Genomic DNA, 18,959 nt, shown 5'->3' with positions numbered 1-18,959 from the left:
CCCTTAGGTGAGCCTGAGATTGATTTTCATGACTCTTGGTTTGCTGCTGAGTGTGTATGTCTGATTGAACCTTTGCCCAAGCCCTCACTCATATCTAGATAAGTATTTGTCCATATTATACCTCAGCTGGGAATTACCTCTAAAGGCCTAGGGTAGCTTCAGATTCTATCAAGGGTTTAGAACAGCTTTAGGACAAGGTTATACCTCTACCATACTCCTTTGGATGGGAGTTCATCGCCCTTGGCTGTCACCGATCTTTGCCATTGCCTAGATGAATTCTTCCATTTGTCTTGGCGGGAGAAAAACTGATAATTGCGTGTATGTAGGCAAAAGACATGTACATGCCTTTGGTCCATTCATTGAAGTCCCCTCTATTTGGCACAGTGCTTTGCAGATCTCTGATGCAGACAAGGGCTCCCTACGAGAAATCTGCAGTGCATCAGTCTTGTGCAGGGCCATTGAGGAAAGAGAAATTTTAGAGGGAGAACAGGGAGCAAGAGAGAACTCATTAAAACCATATCTCATCCTCTTCCCTCCCTCATAGAGTCTCTTTGATTTTTCCCAGCTTAGGGTTTGTGAGTGGCATGTACCATACTGAATTTTACAGTGTATTCCTGATGACCCCTAAAGTTTCTTCCAATTCTGAATCTAGGATCCTATGGGTGACTTGGGCAAGGCCTTTGAGGTGAAGGGAAAGGATAGGAGTGGGGCTGGTACTCAGAGCTGGTGGGATATTGAATATGTGGCAGAAGTAGAAGTTATGTTGTAGAAAAACCTCTGCCATTCCTCTCTGATAGTTGGGTAGGCAAAGGGAAAGAGGTGACTCTAGGTCTGGAGGGGCATTCTTTGGCCATATCTTCCTAATGGTCTGGGACTGATGGAATAGAAGCCAGGAGAGAAAATGGACTTTCTAATGGGAGCTGGAGGCAAATGTCTGGAGAATGAGAAATATTAGAAGAGCTAACACCCTCTGGACAACTGAGGGGACCTACTGATGGGGTAGTATTGGGTTGACAGATGAGCCAGGGAGAGAACCAAGACCACCACAAGCCCAAGAGGGAAAGAGAAAATAGGGTTACAGCATTTACATGATGCTTTAGGGTTTGCAAAACACTTACCAATTGTTATCTAATATCACCCTCCTAATAGCCTTGTGAAGTAGGTGCCCTAATTATCACCCTCATTTTAGAGAAGAGGAAAGGGAGGCTGACCCAGTGTTAAGTAATTTAACTGGGGTCTCATAGCTAGTAAGTGTCTGAGGCAGGATTTGAGCTTGTCTTTCTGACTCAAAGGCAGTCACTGGATTCACTATGCTACATAGGGTGTGGGCTGCTGTCACCCACTCAGATTCAACAGTTTAATCAGTTCAACAAATGTTTACTAAGCATGACCACTTTTTAAAAAGAAATTAGTTGTGTAACCAGTGCTTAGCATTGTGTGTGGTAGTAGCACATAGTAGGTGCTTAATAAATGATTATTGGATTATTGAATGCTCCCTACATGCCAACATCTTTGCTAAGTTCTGGGAAAATAAGGTCAAAATGTTTTCTACTTTCAAGGAGCTTATACTCAGCTAGGGGGTACATTGCATACCCAGATAAATAACCATACAGTAATTTGAGGAAGGGGAGAATGTTAACCATGGGGAATATCAGGGAAGGCCTTAAGGAGGAGGTGGCCCCAGTGAGAAGCTTTGAAGGAAGGCAAAGGACTCTGAAGTTATTTGTATTCAATGAGCTGAATCAAGGATGGTAAGCTCAGGATAAGAAACCATACCTAGTAAACTTGATTTATACTGTACTTGGCATCATAGTTCTGGGTAGACATCCTAAAATGGCTAATTGTCTATTATTCAGGAACAGATGAGCCTTTGGGTGAATCAATGAAGTCCTTGACTTCCCTGCCCTGAAGTGCAAAGGAGAGGAAGAGAAATTAAAATCAAAACATTTTACTTCTTCTGAGCAACTCTGGTAAGAGATTTGTTGGGGAGTGGTGAGGTGGAATTCAAAAATGAGGTCTGGGGATTATTTAAGCATCTCCTCTATTACTAGGGAGCCTGAACAATTGAGAGTGGCTTATGAATTGTGTTGGCTTATAAAAGGTACAAATCCTTGGGATTTGTCTGTGTTGACAAGGTCAGAGACTGGTGACTCGGGTCTCTCAGCACCTGAGATGATTTTCCTAAGGAATGTTTTCTTCCTCTAGGAACTAGAAGTGGGGATCTACTTTCCCAAGATCATAAGAATAATGACAACTGACTATTATATAGTGTATTACACATATTATCACATTTGATCCTCACAATAAACCTGTGAGGGTTGAGGTTCTGTTATTATTCCCATTTTATAGATGGGAAAACTAATGACAAGAGAAGTGAAATGACATGCCCAGGGTCTCATAGTCAAATGCAGGCCCTCCTGACTCCAAGTCTGGCAGACTCAGGTGACTGAGAAAGCAATAAACTCTTAAGGGTTATAGGAACAGAAGACTAACAAAGCAGGGAGAAGAGACAACACACCCAATTAACCACTGGAGAAGAAACAGGACACACCTTCAAACTTTCAAATGTCCCTCCTTCTTTCCAAGAGTTCTCTGTCTACAGAAAAGGGCATCTCCCTCAGGCCCAAGGTGACTCAGCTACCTGTCCTCCACTCAGTTTAAAGGGAGAGCAGGGTCATTTACCTCTTTCACTTTGTCCCTCCTCCATATCCTTGGTCCTTCATGAACCCGTAGCACTCTGCTTCCTTACAAGGTGGCTCAACATTCACCTTCTCCACAAAGACAAGTCTCTCTATCCATTGCATTACCCTGTTCCTCTTGGATAATTATAGTCTGGGCTGTGCTCAGCCTTCTGTTCCATAGTGTTTGTTCTTGAAGCTCTGACCTCTGTGACTCACTGGCTGGGTTGGTTGTAAGCCACCTACAAGCCTCTGTGCCCCTGGTTTATTCCCATGTCCCTCACTACACAGCAGCTGCTCACACCTGTGGCTGCTTTGTATTTCACCTTGCCTAGCTGAGCTAGAACCGCTAGGATTGGAGGCTGGGGGGCTTTGGTTGGTGGAGTCATCTCCCATCAAGATATTTTCATTCCTCTCCTACCACCCCTGGGGTAGCCTTTGGAGAAAGGGAAGCTTCCCTGCATACTGGCTATGTCTGGTATGCTACTACATCTTCATAATCATGGACTGTGCAAGATGCAAGAGAGGGATGGGCAGATGACTGCAATAGATGAAATGGATAGGGTAAGGGAACCCCCACATCATAATCTATGATGGTCTTATAGAATCTGGGTGATAACACAGGTTCTGAATCTGAGACAGAAACTCAAAAAGGTGGTTGTCAGTCAGTGGTCTACCACTAAACAATTAAGTGCCTACTATATGTTAGGCACTATGCTAAATGTCTATGTGGCACAAAATTGAGTTAATCCATTTTATAGATGAGGATTCTGAGGTCCAGAAAAGTGATGCGGCTTGCTCAAAGTCACACAAAATTGGGGCAGAGGTCAAAGGTATATCCAGATTGCAAGAGGCACACCCACTATTCTTTTCAAGGTTATTGCACTGTTCTTCTCTTTCACTGATCTGTGGCTGAAATACTGGGTGCTGCATTTAAAGACAGGTGAGTTTACAGGGGCCATGTTTGAAATGGAAACAGACCTAAATGGCAGGTATGGGCTTAGATTTTTAAAAATTAAGTTTTATTGATATCTTTTGTCTTTACATCATCTATATTTCTCACAGTATCACTCCCTGCTCCCCTCCTCAGAGAGCCATCCCTTATAACAAATAATTTTTTAAAAAGATATTAAAAATAATTTAGGGAAACTAACCAACAATTTAAATTATAGTATTAGGAGATTTGGGCTAGACATGAGGAAGAATTTAGTGATAGTGAGGGTTATTGTTTTCTGATCCATTCAATATTTGTTAAATGCTTTCTTTGGACCAGGTGGTGGGGGATGGTAAGTTCTGCCCTCAAGATGCCTGTAATGCAGGAAAAGAGATATGAACCAGTCACTATTGTAAGGTACAATGCCCAAGTGCTATAGGAGAGGAACAAACCAAAAGATATGAGTGATTCAGAAATAATGACGATGGTAGTTAATATTTATATATCACTTGCTATGTGCCAGATGCTAAGTATTTACAATTATTTTATAAATACAATTTAATATTACAATTATTACAAATCTTATTTGATCCTTACAACAACCCCAAAGGTAGATGCTAGTATTATTTTCATTTTACAGATGAAGAAACTGGGGCAAACATAGGTTAAGTGACTTGTCCAGAGTCACACAGTTGGTGTATGAGGCCAATTTTGAACTCTAGTCTTCCTGACTCAGCCCAACCTGGTCCTCTAATCGCCGCACTACTTAGCTGCTTAAATAAGGAAGTTCACATCCAAGTGGGAGGATCAGGGAGGGCTCCATGAAGAAGGTGGCTTTGAGCTCAAGCTCAAGGGTGGTATAATAGAAAGAATACTGAATTTAGACTCAGATGATCTGCATTCTCATACTGGCCATGCTACCAAGGGGATGTTGGATCAGCCAGCTAACCTAACTTTTCTGGGTCTTAGTTTCCCCATCTGTAAAATAAGGGAGTGGACCACTGGCTCACAAAGGTCACTTTTAGTTCTTAATCTTATGAGGTTTTTACCAGGTGAAGATGATCATTGGAGGGCATTTCAGGCAGAGGGAACAGCATGAAGAAAGGCATGGAGGTAGGAAAGTACAAGGTATTTTTCAGGGTGGGCAAATAATTCAATTTGGCTAGAACATAAGAGAAACAGAAAGAGATGAAGTTGAAAGATAGATTGCAGTAAGATGGTGTAGGACCTTGAATGTCAGTCTAAGACATCTGGACTAAATTCTGAATAAATTGAAGAACTATTAAAAGTTGTCGAGCAAGGAAGGGAGCGACACATTTGAAGCTTGCTTTAGGAAGACTGTTCTGACATACTGGTGTGTAGGATGGGCAGGGAAACCTATTTAGGCCCTTGCTGACTCTGTTGAACAATGGCAATGTGAGTGGGCGTGTTAAATAGGTGACTAATTTAAGAGCTATGAAGGCCAGAATAATAACAACTGACATTTATATAGAGCTTTGCAACTCACAAAATGTGAAATACATACACATGCATACACACATGTTACACATGCATACACAATGTTACACATGCATGTGCAAATTATGTACATTATATAGCACACATGTTATAAATGTGTGTGGAAATATACATATTACAATGTGCACATGTTATAAATATATGTGTGAAAGACATACAGGATATACACATGCATTATAAATAGGTGTGAAATGTGTATATTATACATACCACATGCATGTTATAAATATATGTGAATTATATTGCATATAAAATGTGCACGTGTTATGAATATGTATGTGAAATATATACATCATATACAATGTGTACATGTATCATAATATAAATATATATGAAATATGTGCATTATGTATAATATATAAATCTTATAAATATGTGTGTAATATACACATTATAAATATGTGTGAATATATTGTATGCAATATATTATATGCAATGTGCACATGTTATAAATGTGTGTGAAATATATACATTATACACACGAATAAATATATATATATATATATACATTATACATATAAATGTGCACATTGTTACAAATATGTGTGTGAAACAGTACAATATGTATAACATATACATGTGTTATAAATGTGTGAAATATACACATAAATATGCATGAAATATGTAGTATATAATGCATATGTTATAAATGTGTATATGAAATATATTAGACATATAAATAAAAATATTGTATATATGCATTATGTATATAAAATGTGCACACGTGTTATAAATGTGCTTGGAAATACATACATTATATACAACAAGCACATGTGTTATAAATATGTGTGAAATATATTATTGTAACACACATTATAAATATATTGTATATAATATAGACCACACACAATGCACATACATGTTATAAATATGTGTGGGAAATAGACATAATCTATAACACGTGTCATAAATATGTAATTTATACATTATATATCATGCACATGTGTTATAATGTGTGTGAAATATATACATTATATAACACTATAACATAGATTATATAATGCATTAGGAGTGTGTGTATATATGCATGTGTGTATGTATGTATGTATGTGTATATGTATATTCCCCCCCTCCTTTAGATCTTTGTCATGTTATTCTTGTTTAATAGATGACAAAGCTAAAGCTGAGAGAAGTGAGATGATTGGCCCAAGGTCACTCAGCTACTGAATTTCAGAAGCAGTGCTAGCTTGTCAACAAAAAGAACAAGGGTTTTCTGATTACTAGTCAACATTTCTTCCCACTACATAGCTGCTACTAAGATTGTTGAAGCATGAACCCTAAGAGATCTTTGAGAACAGAAAAAAAAAAAACAAAACTGGGTTGGTTTTAGCTCTGCCTGGAAAGGAGAAGACCTGGAAGCTGGTTGCCTCAAGTTCTGTTCTGGTTCTGTCCTTTAGTAGCTGTGTGAAGACAGGCAGCTCTGTGACGCTCAAATAAAAGGTTGAACTAGATGGTTTTTAAGGGCCCTTCCAGCTCTGAAGCTAGAATCCTTCCTGCTTTAATACTCTGTGAAGCAAGAGGCTTTCTAGAACTCCCTTTTTAGTTCTTGAGACATTGTGGTGCTGTGGAAAAAATACTAGATTTGGAGCTGGGGGAGCCAGGTTCAAATCCTGGATTTGGTAGTTGGTAGCTGTGTGACCTTGGGAAAATCACTCTGAGCCTTAACCTGATCCGTAAGAAAGTGCCACATTGCACATTGTACTTTAGGGAGATGACTGGCAAGGGAATGTGGATGAGGAGAGACTTTTGTTCTCTACCTTAGTGCTGGCTCGTAATAGGTGCTTGGTAAATGATTATTGACTGACCTACCTCTCAGGGTTATGAGGAAAACACTTTGTAAACCCTGGGCAGAGCACTACATGAATTTGAGCAAGAGTAGTAATGATAGCAACAATAATTCTCCATTTCTGTGGGTTCTTCCCCAGAGAGGAGGTAAGTTGCCCTTGCCCCGAACCTGGAGGTGTGATAATGGTCGTTATGTTGTTCCTCCTTTGTTTTTGAAGAGGACCAGTGACGTCACAGGGTGATGTCTTGCCTTGGTATACCCTCTGGAAGGCACTAATTTAATGGACTTTAATTTTTTTTATGTGGTTACAGCCAGTGATCTTGTTTGTGACTATAAACATAGTCACACCTCTGCACTCTTAAACTGTCTCCCACACACGTGCTAACTGGTGTTTTCAGTACACGCCCCATTGGCTGCCAACCCCAAAGGGGAGAGAGCTTTATGAACACTTTGTAGAAGAACCTGGGTCATGCCTAATAGGATGGGTCTCTAAGCCTAATGCTATTGCCCTCTGAATACTGCTAATAGAATGAATATTCATTGGGTGTATTCTTCCCTGTATTGGAAGCAGAAGGAGATAAATGGAGGCATGGTTCCTGCCCTCAAGGAACTTCCCTGTGAAGATGCAAACACTTTGGAAGGAATCAAACCCAGGTATCCTACCTCTAAGCCCAGAGCCCTTTTCTCTGTCACAGTGACCTCCACTGTGATCCTTTGGTCTGGTGCTGCTCAGCCTTCTACCTACTGACCTTTCCACCATGTCTAGGTTTTACTTTTGATGCCTCTGAGGAAGACAGTGGAGTTTGGCATGGTCCCATTCAGATTATAGGAAGGGCCCTGATTTTCTCTGTCCTTGGAGGTAGGGTGGAGGGGTCAGAGTTATGGGAATGAGAGCAGATTCTTTGCTCATCCTTGGATTTTGCAGCCTGTCCTGAACTGACCCTAGGGCAGGAAATCCTTTCAGCAAGGGTAACAGGAAAAGTGGAGGGTCCCTCTTGGGGAGTTGTATGGTCTGTTTCACAGGTACAAGCAAGAGTCAGTATGGGCTAAGAATTGTACCAAGGCCAGGACCCCAAATCACGGCAGGAACATCTTAAAGGGACCTGCTGTCTCTGGGATGTGTGAGCTCCTGAGTCAGGAGTCCTCTCCTCCCCACCCCCCTCAGGCATTCCTACGAGCTCCCTGAAGGCCCTGAACTCAAAGATCTGGCCTGTGGCTACAATTGGGAGTGGCCTGGGAAGGAAAGGGGGAGGAGGAAGGCTGTTAGGTCCTCTCTTTTGCCTCCCTTTGCTGTTAATAATGGGTGGGGTGATACATCAGGCTATCCATAACATTTGCTGGCAAGATTGCTCTTAAAGGTATGTGGGTGTGTAATTTTGGAGCCTCAGAAGCCTATCCCTTCAGTGCCTCCCTTGAGGACACCTGAAATTCTCACCATTAGAAATTTATTCCTTTGGATCAAATATTTCCTCTCCCGGCTCTTCTATTAAAATTTAAATACCTCTCATATCGTCTATACTATTAATTCTACTTCTGCCAGTAAACTTGCTTTGTGACCTTGTTCAAGTCCCTTCTCTCTAGGCTTCTTCATCTGTTAAAGGGGAATAATAATAATAATAGGTAGCTTCCTATTTCACAGGGTTGCTATAAGAAAAGCCCCTTGTAAACTTCAAAGTGCTCTGTAAATGCTTGTGACCTCAATGGTCATTGTTTCATTTAAATAAACATTTGTTAAGCACCTACTACTTACCAAGCAGTGTGCTTTTTATATCCCCGAACTTACCATGGAGTAGATGCTAAGTAAATGTTATTAAGTGACTTACTGATGCTGGACCACTCTCCTTCCCAGGGCTTCTTTTCTCCTCTGTAAAATGAGGAGGTTGGATGAGGTGGTGACCTCTGAAGTTCCTTCTGGTTCTGACAGTCTGTGATCTTTTATGGGAGGGGAGGGCAAAAGAGAAGGGGTGGGGCTTTGGAAAGTAAACTCTGGAGACTCCAGAGTCTTGCCAGAACCAGAGGTCGCACTGCACATTGGGCATTTAGCGTGTGCAGAGCCATGTGTAGCTAGCCCAGCCTGCTGTCTCTCTGAACTCTATCTTTGGGTTCCCTATCTCTTCATTTGGCCCAACTCCCAGGGTGCTGAGAAGGAATTGCAGAATCACGGGATCAGGCCTCCCCTTTTGGGGGGCTGCCTCACATCCTAGCTTGCCTCAGGGGACTCAGCTAGCTGCCTTTAAGGGGAAGGGTTTGGGGATCACCTGGAACTGCAACCTGAGAGCTGAGAGACCCAGGAGTCCATGGTCCTCAAGCCCCATTTTCTCATCCTTCCTCAGAGATGCTGCTGACCTTCCTCGGCCCCTTGCTCTGTTTATACTAAGGCCTGTGTTCCCAGGAATGTGGCATTTGTACTGCCTGGGTTATTTCCTCCTTGCTTAGAGGAATAGGTGAAGAGTCAGAATGTGTGTGTGTATGTGTGTGTATGAGTGTTTATGTTTATGTGTGTGTGTGTGTGTATGTGTATGAGTGTTTATGTGTATATGTGTGTGTGTTTTTCCCCAGGGGACTCTCTGGCCTTGGGAAGAGAGAGGCAGAGGGAATAAAGTCTGGGGTGCTTCTGGCCCAGGCTGGGAGTGGGGAGTGGGGGCAGGGCTGTGGCCAGCAGAATGTTCCCACGGATGGATGGCTCAGCCATTTTCTGCTTGGGTTCCTTGGCCCCTCCTTACAACGGAGCAGGTGGCCTGGCTTCCACACAGCCTGTCCCCAGCCTGCTGGCTCCATCCCCCTGAGCACCCAGCCCTCCCCACCCCCTTCCCACTACTTTATTGCCACCATATGGGGTGACTGCTGGCCCCTCCCTCTCACTTGCTGCCCTGCCTGCTGTGAGAGGATCATTTGGGGACCAATTCCCCAGGCCCTTCTCACCCCAGGGGTCTAATCCATCTGTGCATGGGGGTGAGGGGAAGAAATGGGGAGGAGGGAAGAGGAAAAAGAGATGGGGGGGCAGTGCTGTGCCTCTTCCCAGTTCCCTCAGTCTTGTTCCCAGGAAGCTAAATCCTACTGGCCCTGTCACCATATTGGAGCTTAACTGCAAGACTTGGGAATGGACAGAGCTCTGGTGACCAGGAGGGCCTGGGGTCCATCACAGCAGCCCTGACTCAATGTGACCTCCCCTTACCTCCTTGGCCTTTGGTTTGCCTGAACATGATCCATGGAGGGAGGTTGGGAGTGGGGTGAGGGGTAAGTCTTCCTTATGATGAGGAGAACAAGATCTTTGAAAGAGAGTGAATGTAGCACAATTTCTCAATAGATTATTATAATTTAATGCATTGGAGGTGGGGAATCAGAAGCTGATCCCAGACAAAATACTTGCTTATTTCTGTGGATACTTTCATTGATGCTTTTCATTATCCTCTACCCAGAAGAAAGCTTACATTGGTGGTTCCATACTCTCTCTTTCTCTCTCTTCTCTCTCTCTCTTTCCTCCCCCTCCTTCTGTCTCTTTCTCTGTTTCTGTCTCTCTCTCCCTCTCTGTCTCTCTCTTCCCTCTTCTCTGTCTCTCTGCCTCTGTCTTTCCCTCCTTCCCTTCTCTCTCTCTCTCTCACCCTTTTGTTTTTCTCTGTGTGCCCTCTTTCTCTCCCTCTGCTTCCTTCCCTCTCTGTCTTCTCTCTCTTTCTATCTTCTGTGTTCTCTCTCTCTCTCATTTTCTTTCCCTATCTCTCTCTCTGTCTTTTCTTTTCTCCCCTCTTATCTCTCTTCTTTTTCTCTTTTCATCTCTCTTTCTCTCCTCTTGTCCCTCCTTCTCTCTTTCTCTCCCCTTGTCTATCTTATTTTTTCATCCTCATCAGAGGTAGAAGCTAGGTGATGAAGTGGATGGAATGTTGAGCCTCAAGTCGGGAAGTCTTGACTTAAAACTTTAGACACTTATAAATTATATAATTCTGGGCAAGTCATTTAATCTCTTTCTGCTTCAGTTTCCTCAATTGTAAAATGGTAATAAATAATAAAGTGCTTAGGGCAACTCCTGGCATATAGTAGGCTTTAGTAAATGACTGCTGTCTTCCTTTCTGCTGTTTTTTTTTCCCTTTTTCTTCCCTCTTCTCTATCTCCCCCTCCCAAACCACAAAAGGGCAGGGTAGTAACTATGTTGAATTTATGCCTTACTTCATTGGCATCTTCTTTGCTGAAGGAAGAGATGTGTTAGCTTGAGATTTCAGATCTGGAAGGAGCCTAAGGATATAGGGATTGGCCTGACACACTGATTTTGGTGCCCTAATTTTTCCATCTGAAAAATCCTCAGGCAGAATAGAAACATGGTAGCTATCAAGATCATCACTCTTAGGCAGCTCAAGAAGGAGAGGGATAAAGGCAACCATACTGGCATACTCAGGATGGCTGCCAGCACAGGTTCTTAGATTTGCTTTACTAGGAAAAATAGCTGTTTAAGGGTCAACAATCTTTTTAAATCACATTCACTAGTTTAGGGGAAAGTCATAACCCTGAACTTCAGAGAAAATACAAATAGAAAAAACACAAGCAGAGAAATAAAGACCGACAGACAGGGCTCTGACTGGCTGAATCAACTATACACTTTACATACATCCCTGGATCAAGAGAGCCTTTACATCTGAGCAGTTGGGGAGCTCTGAACATATAGGCCACTCAGAATCTCAACCAGGGAATCACAAGATCCTTCTTATAAGTGATCCCCCAAAGCAAAATACCAGCTCAGAGTATATATACACTTCTCAGAGCCAGAAGGAATCACAACCAGACTCAGTGTCTAATTAGAAAATTAGCAAAAGGTGTGAAAGCCTTCCTAGGCCAAACTTCCCTTAATGGGCTCCACTGTGAGACCTATTAATGGGCAAGGAAGATCTTAAATCCCATTAAACATTACTAGGCGTTGTCTCACTCCTGCCCTGGGGAGCTGGATTGCAGAGAAAAGTCTGGGTAAGATCTAGGAAAGTTTGATTTGAGGTGATGGTAAGAGAGGTGGGGAGAAAAGGGAGACAGGAAATCTGGAAGTTTAGCATTGCTGGGGAGATGGTTGAGTCCAATGATGAAGATTAGAGGGGAAGAGGATAGATGGATTCAGGGAGAAAGGCTTCTGCTAGAGCTAGCCTTCTCTGTCCCATGCCCATTTCACCACTGAATCCTTCTAACTCCTTAAACGGCTTCATTCAGAGGTCTCATCCCTACTGTGATTTATAGTGGCTCTAGAAACCTAGAATTTCTACATTTTTGGTGGGGTTTGAAAGGAGAAAGGACTGTGATTCAAAATGAGAGGACACCCACTAAATCACTAGGCTGGAAGACCGACATTACAATGGGCACCACCTTCCTCACTGGCAGTTTCTCTCTCCCCTAACTGCCTTTCTTTCTGCCCTCTGAGGGCCCAAGCAGGTGGGGAGGGGGTAAGGGGGTCAGTCCTTCTGGAAGGAACTACAGGCTTGACACCAGAGAGTGCAAAGCAGGGGTTGGGTTCTGAATATCAGAAGGTGTGGGGCAGACAGAAACCTGACGTAGCTGCACTTGGCCCTGGGAGACAGCCCAGGTTTAGAATTTTCTACTTCCTGCCAAGACTTCTAGTCTTTGCCAATGGTTCCATTCAGCAATCTGGTCCTGGCCTTAGATCTAAAGTATTGGCTGGAAGAGGGAGCTTTCCATTTCCACCCACCCTCACCCCTACCTTCCCTCATACTGCCTCCTGCTTCTAATAGCTAACTAGTCCTTTCATTCCACAGTCTCAAAGACAGGGATGGCGTAACTCCCCCAAAGTTGTACAAGTTCAGGTTGTGCATAGAGATAACAAAGCTAAATATATAGGTTGACAATAGTAACAGGTTTAGAAGAAAAGACCTCTGGGTTTCATTGGATCACAAAGTAAATCCAGATATGATATGAGAAAAGAAAGTAGACATGAATGATATTTATGGACTGTATCACTTTCAAGATCGAAGAAGTCATTTCCATTTTGTTAGACACTGGAAAAGTCCTTATTAGACCACTGTGAAAACTAAAAGAGGACACATCTTATTTTATTAACAATCTTTTTTCCTTCACACCAGTAACTTCCCAATATACTTTGTTCTAAAACCCTCCCTTGTCACAAAGAAAAATAATTAAATAAAACCAGCAGACATTGTGACCATAATTAATAGTGTATGTGATGTTTTGCACCTTCAATTCCCCACTTTTGTGCTTTATCACTTGTACTTTGGAACCAAAATTGGTCATTGCATTTCGTTTTAGATAAGATAAATAGGATTCATTTTAAGATATGGAGAGATTAAAGAGGACTGAGAAGAAGAGAACAGATAAAGGGATAGAAAACAGCTCCTACTATGAAAGGCTAGGGACTCCTTTAGAACAGGGAAGAGAAGCCAGGGGAAGGGCAGTGTGTAAAAAATCTCTGAGTGAGTATCTATGAGGACGACACAAAGACCAATTATTTTTCATTACCCACAGAGGATATACCTGTCCCCCCTCTCCCCCATTCTGTCCATTGTTGGAGGAGGCATGAGAATGAGGCATGAGAGAGAAATAGAGAGAGGCAAGAAGAGAGAAAGAGAAAGATGAGAGAAAGGGAGAGGGAGAAGGAAGAGGGAGTGAGAAAAGAGAAGAAGAGAGAGAGAAAGAGAGGAAGGAGGAAGAAAAGGAAGAGAGAGGAAAGAAAGAGAAAAGATATAGAGCTTTGCTGAAACCTAAAGAATAAGCATTTATGTAGTGCTCACTATCTTCCAGATGCTATGCTAAGCCCTTCACAAATATCTCATTTGATCCTCACAACAATTCTGAGAGATAGGTGCTGCTATTATGTCCATTTTACAGTTAAGGAAACTAAGGCAGAAGTGAAGTGACTTGCTAATGGGCAAACAATTATAGAAAGGGTATAGGTTCAGCCACAGGGAAGACCTCCCTAATAGAATGTGTGATTAGCACTGGGAGAGATGGCTCCAGTGGCTTGTAGCACCTCCAGCTCTATGGATCTCTACTTTAGACTCAGTTGCTGTATATCTTTGATGGATCAGGTATTGATCTCCTAAGCAGCTAGGTGATGCAGAGGTTAGAGTACTGGCAATAGAATCGGAAAGACCTGAGTACAAATTTGGCCTCAGATACTTACTAACTGTGTGACCTTGGACAAGTCATCATCAGCTTCAGTTTCCTCAGCTATAAAATGGGCATAATTATAGCGTTGATCTCCCAGGGATGTTGTGAGGATCAAATGAGGTCATATATGTAAAGTGTGTTTTGTGAGTTGTTATTTATTAACCAGGGCCCTTGCTAATTTATCTTTGATGTTCTCTTCCAGTTGTAGGAATCTATAGCCAGGGAGAGGAATTTTATTTCATGTTCATGTACCTGGACCTGTTGGCTCCTGGTTTGTTGTGATTAGGTCCAAGATGCTGGGTGGAAGATAGAAGAGGATTGGGATTCTGCAGTTTATAAGTGGAAGGGGGTAGAATAGTTCCCTGTCTGCAGATCTGGTGGGTCCAACAGGCTATGGGCAGGGAGAGGGGGACTTCAGAAATGCCCCACGGGTCAGAGGTCATATGGTCTCTGACATCTTGACATTACCCTCATCTTGCATTGGATCTGGGAAGATTATAGTTGTGTTTTTTTTCCACACTAAAAACTAATATAAAATGAGTTTATGTGACTTTTTTTTTTGGAGGGGTTAAGGTAGGGCAATTGGAATTAAGTGACTTGCCCAAAGTCACAGAGCTAGTAAGTGTGTCAAATGTCTGAGTCTGGATTTGAATTCAGGTCCTTCTGACTCCAGGGCCAGTGCTCTATTCATTGCGCCACCTAGCCACCCCAAAATGAGTTTATTAATAAATAATAGCTCACATTGATATAGTATTTTAAAGTTTACAAAGCACTTTCCTCATAACAACCCTGTGAAGTAGGTCAGGACAATATTATTATTTCCAAAGAATATGGTTTTTAAGGGACATGAAGGGCATTGTGTCCTAACCCTTATCTAGGAAACAGCTTCATTCTACAGCAATGATTTAAAAAATTCATTAGGAAAATCACTAAGGGACAAAATCCCTGAAGCCTGGGGGTCTTGCTGTACTCAGAACATGTGATCCTTCTTTTTTTTTTCTTTTTACACGCTTTTCCAGATCGCCAGAGGATAGATCCAACTCCCTAGCAGTCTACATTCTACCCTGGGGGTGAGAGGGAGATAGAATTACCATCCTGTATCTTCAGCTGGTTTGTGGAAAAGAAGAGCCAGATAGATTTTTGGTTTTCTAGTCATAAAGAGGATGATTCTAATACCACAGTCTGTTTAGCAGTACATCAGTCTCTCCCAGCCCTGATGATGGTAATAAAACTCCATGTTCCATAGAGTTTTAAGGTTTACAAAGCATTTTGCAAACAACTGGTAGTAAAAGTATTACTGTGTCAATTTTTAGAGATCATCCTGAGAGGATCAGTGACTTGCCCAGTGTCACACAGCCAGGACTTGAACTCAGACCTCTTTGATTTCAAGCACACTTCTGGTTCCATTATATCATGCTGTCTCTCTGATATGATTCCATATTACTGGGAAGGTTACCTGAGGACTTCTTTCCCTGGCACAAGGACATTAGCATTGATATCAGCCATGCAGATCAGATAACACTCTAAGGGTGGACCTACTCCTTCCCCTCCACTATCTCACTTGGTACCATGGTGTACCTCTACCCTCTCCCTATTTTCTCCCCCTCCCCCCTTCTCTCACTCCACTCTCAAGTGCTAGCTGCTACATAGTCTGAATTGGTGTCTTGTGATGCACAGATCTTGGCACCAACCCACTCAGCCATGAACCTACCCTCAGCTTATACCAGCTGGCTGGATTTTAACTGTGGGGCCTGGTTTCTGGGGCCCTTCCCTCCATCCTTTTATGGAAGCTGACATCAGTCTGATAAATCTAATTGCCCTCGTGGGATCTCTGGCTGCTTTAAACCACCATTGGCCCTCTATTCTCATTACTGCCTAGCTCCATAACCTTTCTAACCATGAAGGACATGGTTTAAAATGACCTCAAGATTCTTCTTCCCAACCATGCTTTTTGTCATCTCTTCTTCACCATCGCCCCCACCCCTGCCATTATCATAGAGATTTGCTACCTGAGGTCTGGGTACTAATTAATGTTATAACAGAAGATCAGTCTTCTCTGACCTGGTTGAAGAGGGAGCAGCAATTATAACCTGGCCCCCAAAACCTGTGCTACTTGCACTTACTTGTAGGATCCACAGGAATGGCCCTTGGCCCTCTGGGGGTAATGGAAAATGTCTGTTGTCTGCAGATTCGAAGAGGCCTAAAGGAGAGGACCCTGGATGGTGAGGGCCAGAGCTTAGCCCGAGCTATCCTGAGGAACACAAGAGAACCCTCCTTTAGAAAGAGAATGCTTGGGGTGGGGAGTCCTGGGTTCTGTGACAGGGGTAGCTCCATTTTTTCCCCTTTCCAAGTTGCACAGGTTCATTTTCCTGATGCTTCTACTTTCTGTCTGTCTAACCTTCCCCACTGTCTAACCATTCCACTTACTTTCTTTCCATACCCCTATTTCTTTCTTTCTTTTTTTTTTTTTTTTAAAGCAATCGGGGTTAAGTAACTTGCTCAAGGTTACACGGCCAGCTATTTCTGGGTGTGGTGCTAAGTATCTGAGCCCGGATTTGATCCAGGTCATCCCGACACTGGAGCTCTTACTTGCTGAGCCACCTGGCCGCCCCTAAGCAATTGGGGTTAAGCAACTTGCTCAAGGTTACACGGCCAGGTGTTACTGGGTGGGTGCTAAGTGTTGGAGCCCGGACTCGATCCCCAGGTCCTACCGACACCGGAGCCGGCTCTCCCACTCGCTGTGCTACCCGGCCGCCCGCATACCCCTCTTTCAACTCCATAGATGGCTTGGCTGAGGAGCAGCTACTGGTGTGGCCTAAGGGCAGAAGATCTGTCATTTGGTTGGGCTTTGAGCCCTGTGGCTGCTGTGGTTCTGTTGACCTGGCCCAGAGTCAGGGGGATATTGGTTAGAGTGGGATAGACTTGTCTCTCCTCCGTCTGAATTCCAGGCTGGGAGGAAGCTCAGGGAGGAGAGCCTACTGGCTCATCATCTTGCTTTCTTCTCCATGTATTCTCCCCATACACACTCAATTTCACCCTGGTTGGGGGATTGGGGAAGGGCATGTGGGACAAGGTCACTGGAACCCTGGAACTTTTTCCTGTGTCTGTATTGTAGAGAGAGTGGAGAATAGTAGGGTAGGGAGGTGGAAGAGGGGCAACATTTGAAGATTTCTTTGTATTGCTTCTGTGGCATGGGGGATGTAATGTGGGCAGGGGAGGTGGGTAGGAGGAGCTGTCAGACACAGCTGAATGAAGAGGCGGCATCAATACTCATAGACTGTGACAACAGGTCTACTCTAATCTAGATCAGACTGACTTAGACACAGGAGGAGCAAAGGGGGTGGTGAACTTGAGTGGTCTGAGCGTCTGCAGGCAGAGAGGCTGTTTGAGAGTGGAGAAGCAGTTTGGAGACTATTGCTTCAGAAGTGGGCCCAGAGTCATCTTACATTCATGTTTTCATTGTGGTGAGTGGGATTGTTCCTGGGTGTTTGTGTGGATCTGAGGTTATGGCTTGGTCTGCCTCAGAGTCCACCCAGCATGCCCTAGAATTGATGTAGAAGCTATGATCTAGCCCAGAGCTGTCAATATGTTTCCACTGACTTCTCTTACTCTTAATTCTCTGTCACTATAGAAGGGTGGGCATTGGAATAAGACCAGTTAACTGTTCTTCCTGAACTCTTTGTTCCAGAATTCTCTGTTGGAAGGGGATGGATGGGTTGGATCCTATTATCAGAGGAGGAAGGACTCTAGATTTGAAATATTTTTTTTTAATATGGCTGTTGATAGCTTGTACTTCTTTACAGAACTGTCTTTTCTTATCTTTTGGTCATTTATCTTTTGGGCAATGTCTTATGTTCTTATGTATTTGAAACAATTCCTTAAATATCAGATCTTTGTCAGAGAAATTTGCTGTAAAGATTTTTTTTCCCAGTCATCTGTTTCCCTTTTTAACTTTAATGGCATTGATTTTGTTTGTGCAAAAACATTTTATAAAGTTTCTGTGTTATCTCTTGTGACCCTCTCTAGCCCTTGTTGGGTTGTGACTACCCCCCTATACAAAATTTCAAAAAGTACTTCCTTCTTTGCTCCTCTAATTTGTTTATGATATGATCTTTTATATCTAAGTCATGTAGGAAGAGAGCTTAAGAGATCATCTTCTTCATCTCTCTGTAGCTAATTAAAACTATCCCAACTAAGATGGCACAGTGGATAGAGCGCTGGCCCTGGAGTCAGGAGTACTTGAATTCAAATCCTGCCTCAGACTAGCTGTGTGACCCTGGGCAGGTCACTTAACCCCAGTTGCCTCCAAAAAACACAAAAACAAAAAACTGTCCCAACCAAGTGAAACCCTGACCTGTGTTTAAGAACTTTACCTTCCCTCTGCACACAAAAAAGGGGAGACCATAAAAAAACTAGCCCTGATAGAAACTAGAAACTGTTTCTGAAACTGAACTTAGACATCCTTTAATCAACAAAATTTTCTCTTGTTGTCACAAGACCATACTTGACCCTGGAAGAAAATTTTGAAAGTTCGTAGGCAGTTAGGTGATGCAGAGGTTAGAATATTGGCAAGAGAATCAGGAAGACCTGAGCTCAAATTTGACCTCAGATACGTATTAGCTATGTGACCCCGGTCAATTCATCATCAGCCTCAGTTTCCTTTTCTGTAAAATGGGGATAATTATAGCACTGACTTCCCAAAGTTATTGTGAAGATCAAATGAATCACTGAATCACTATTCAAGTGTCTTCAGTTTCTGTGTCCCTTAATTTAATTGAGATCTGATCAAGTTTAAAAAAGCTTTCTAATGAATTATATATTTAGTTTACTTGTATGTGGTTCTTCAAAGCTGGCAAAACCAGGGAACCTGCGGCCTCAAGGCCACATGTGGCCCTCTAAGTCCTCAGTGCAGCCTTTTGACTGAGTCCAA

General features: G+C 42.8%; 1 protein-coding gene across 1 annotated transcript in view; it reads left to right on the top strand.

The window, feature by feature from the left end:
- PIK3C2B (phosphatidylinositol-4-phosphate 3-kinase catalytic subunit type 2 beta) overlaps nt 1–18,959 on the top strand; it is an 81,081-nt gene that overhangs the window by 2,328 nt on the left and 59,794 nt on the right. Inside the window, exon 2 of the mRNA XM_069074650.1 lies at nt 1,857–1,970. The gene's annotated coding sequence lies outside the window, so the exon portion shown is untranslated. The remainder of the gene's footprint in view (nt 1–1,856; nt 1,971–18,959) is intronic.

This window comes from Petaurus breviceps, unplaced genomic scaffold, assembly GCF_028583685.1.
Source record: "Petaurus breviceps papuanus isolate PSGF00001 unplaced genomic scaffold, PetGlider_PUasm1.0 90895, whole genome shotgun sequence".
Taxonomy (NCBI): Eukaryota; Metazoa; Chordata; class Mammalia; order Diprotodontia; family Petauridae; genus Petaurus; species Petaurus breviceps.
Note: the sequence above shows the minus strand (reverse complement) of the source record. Positions and strands in the feature narration are given on the sequence as shown.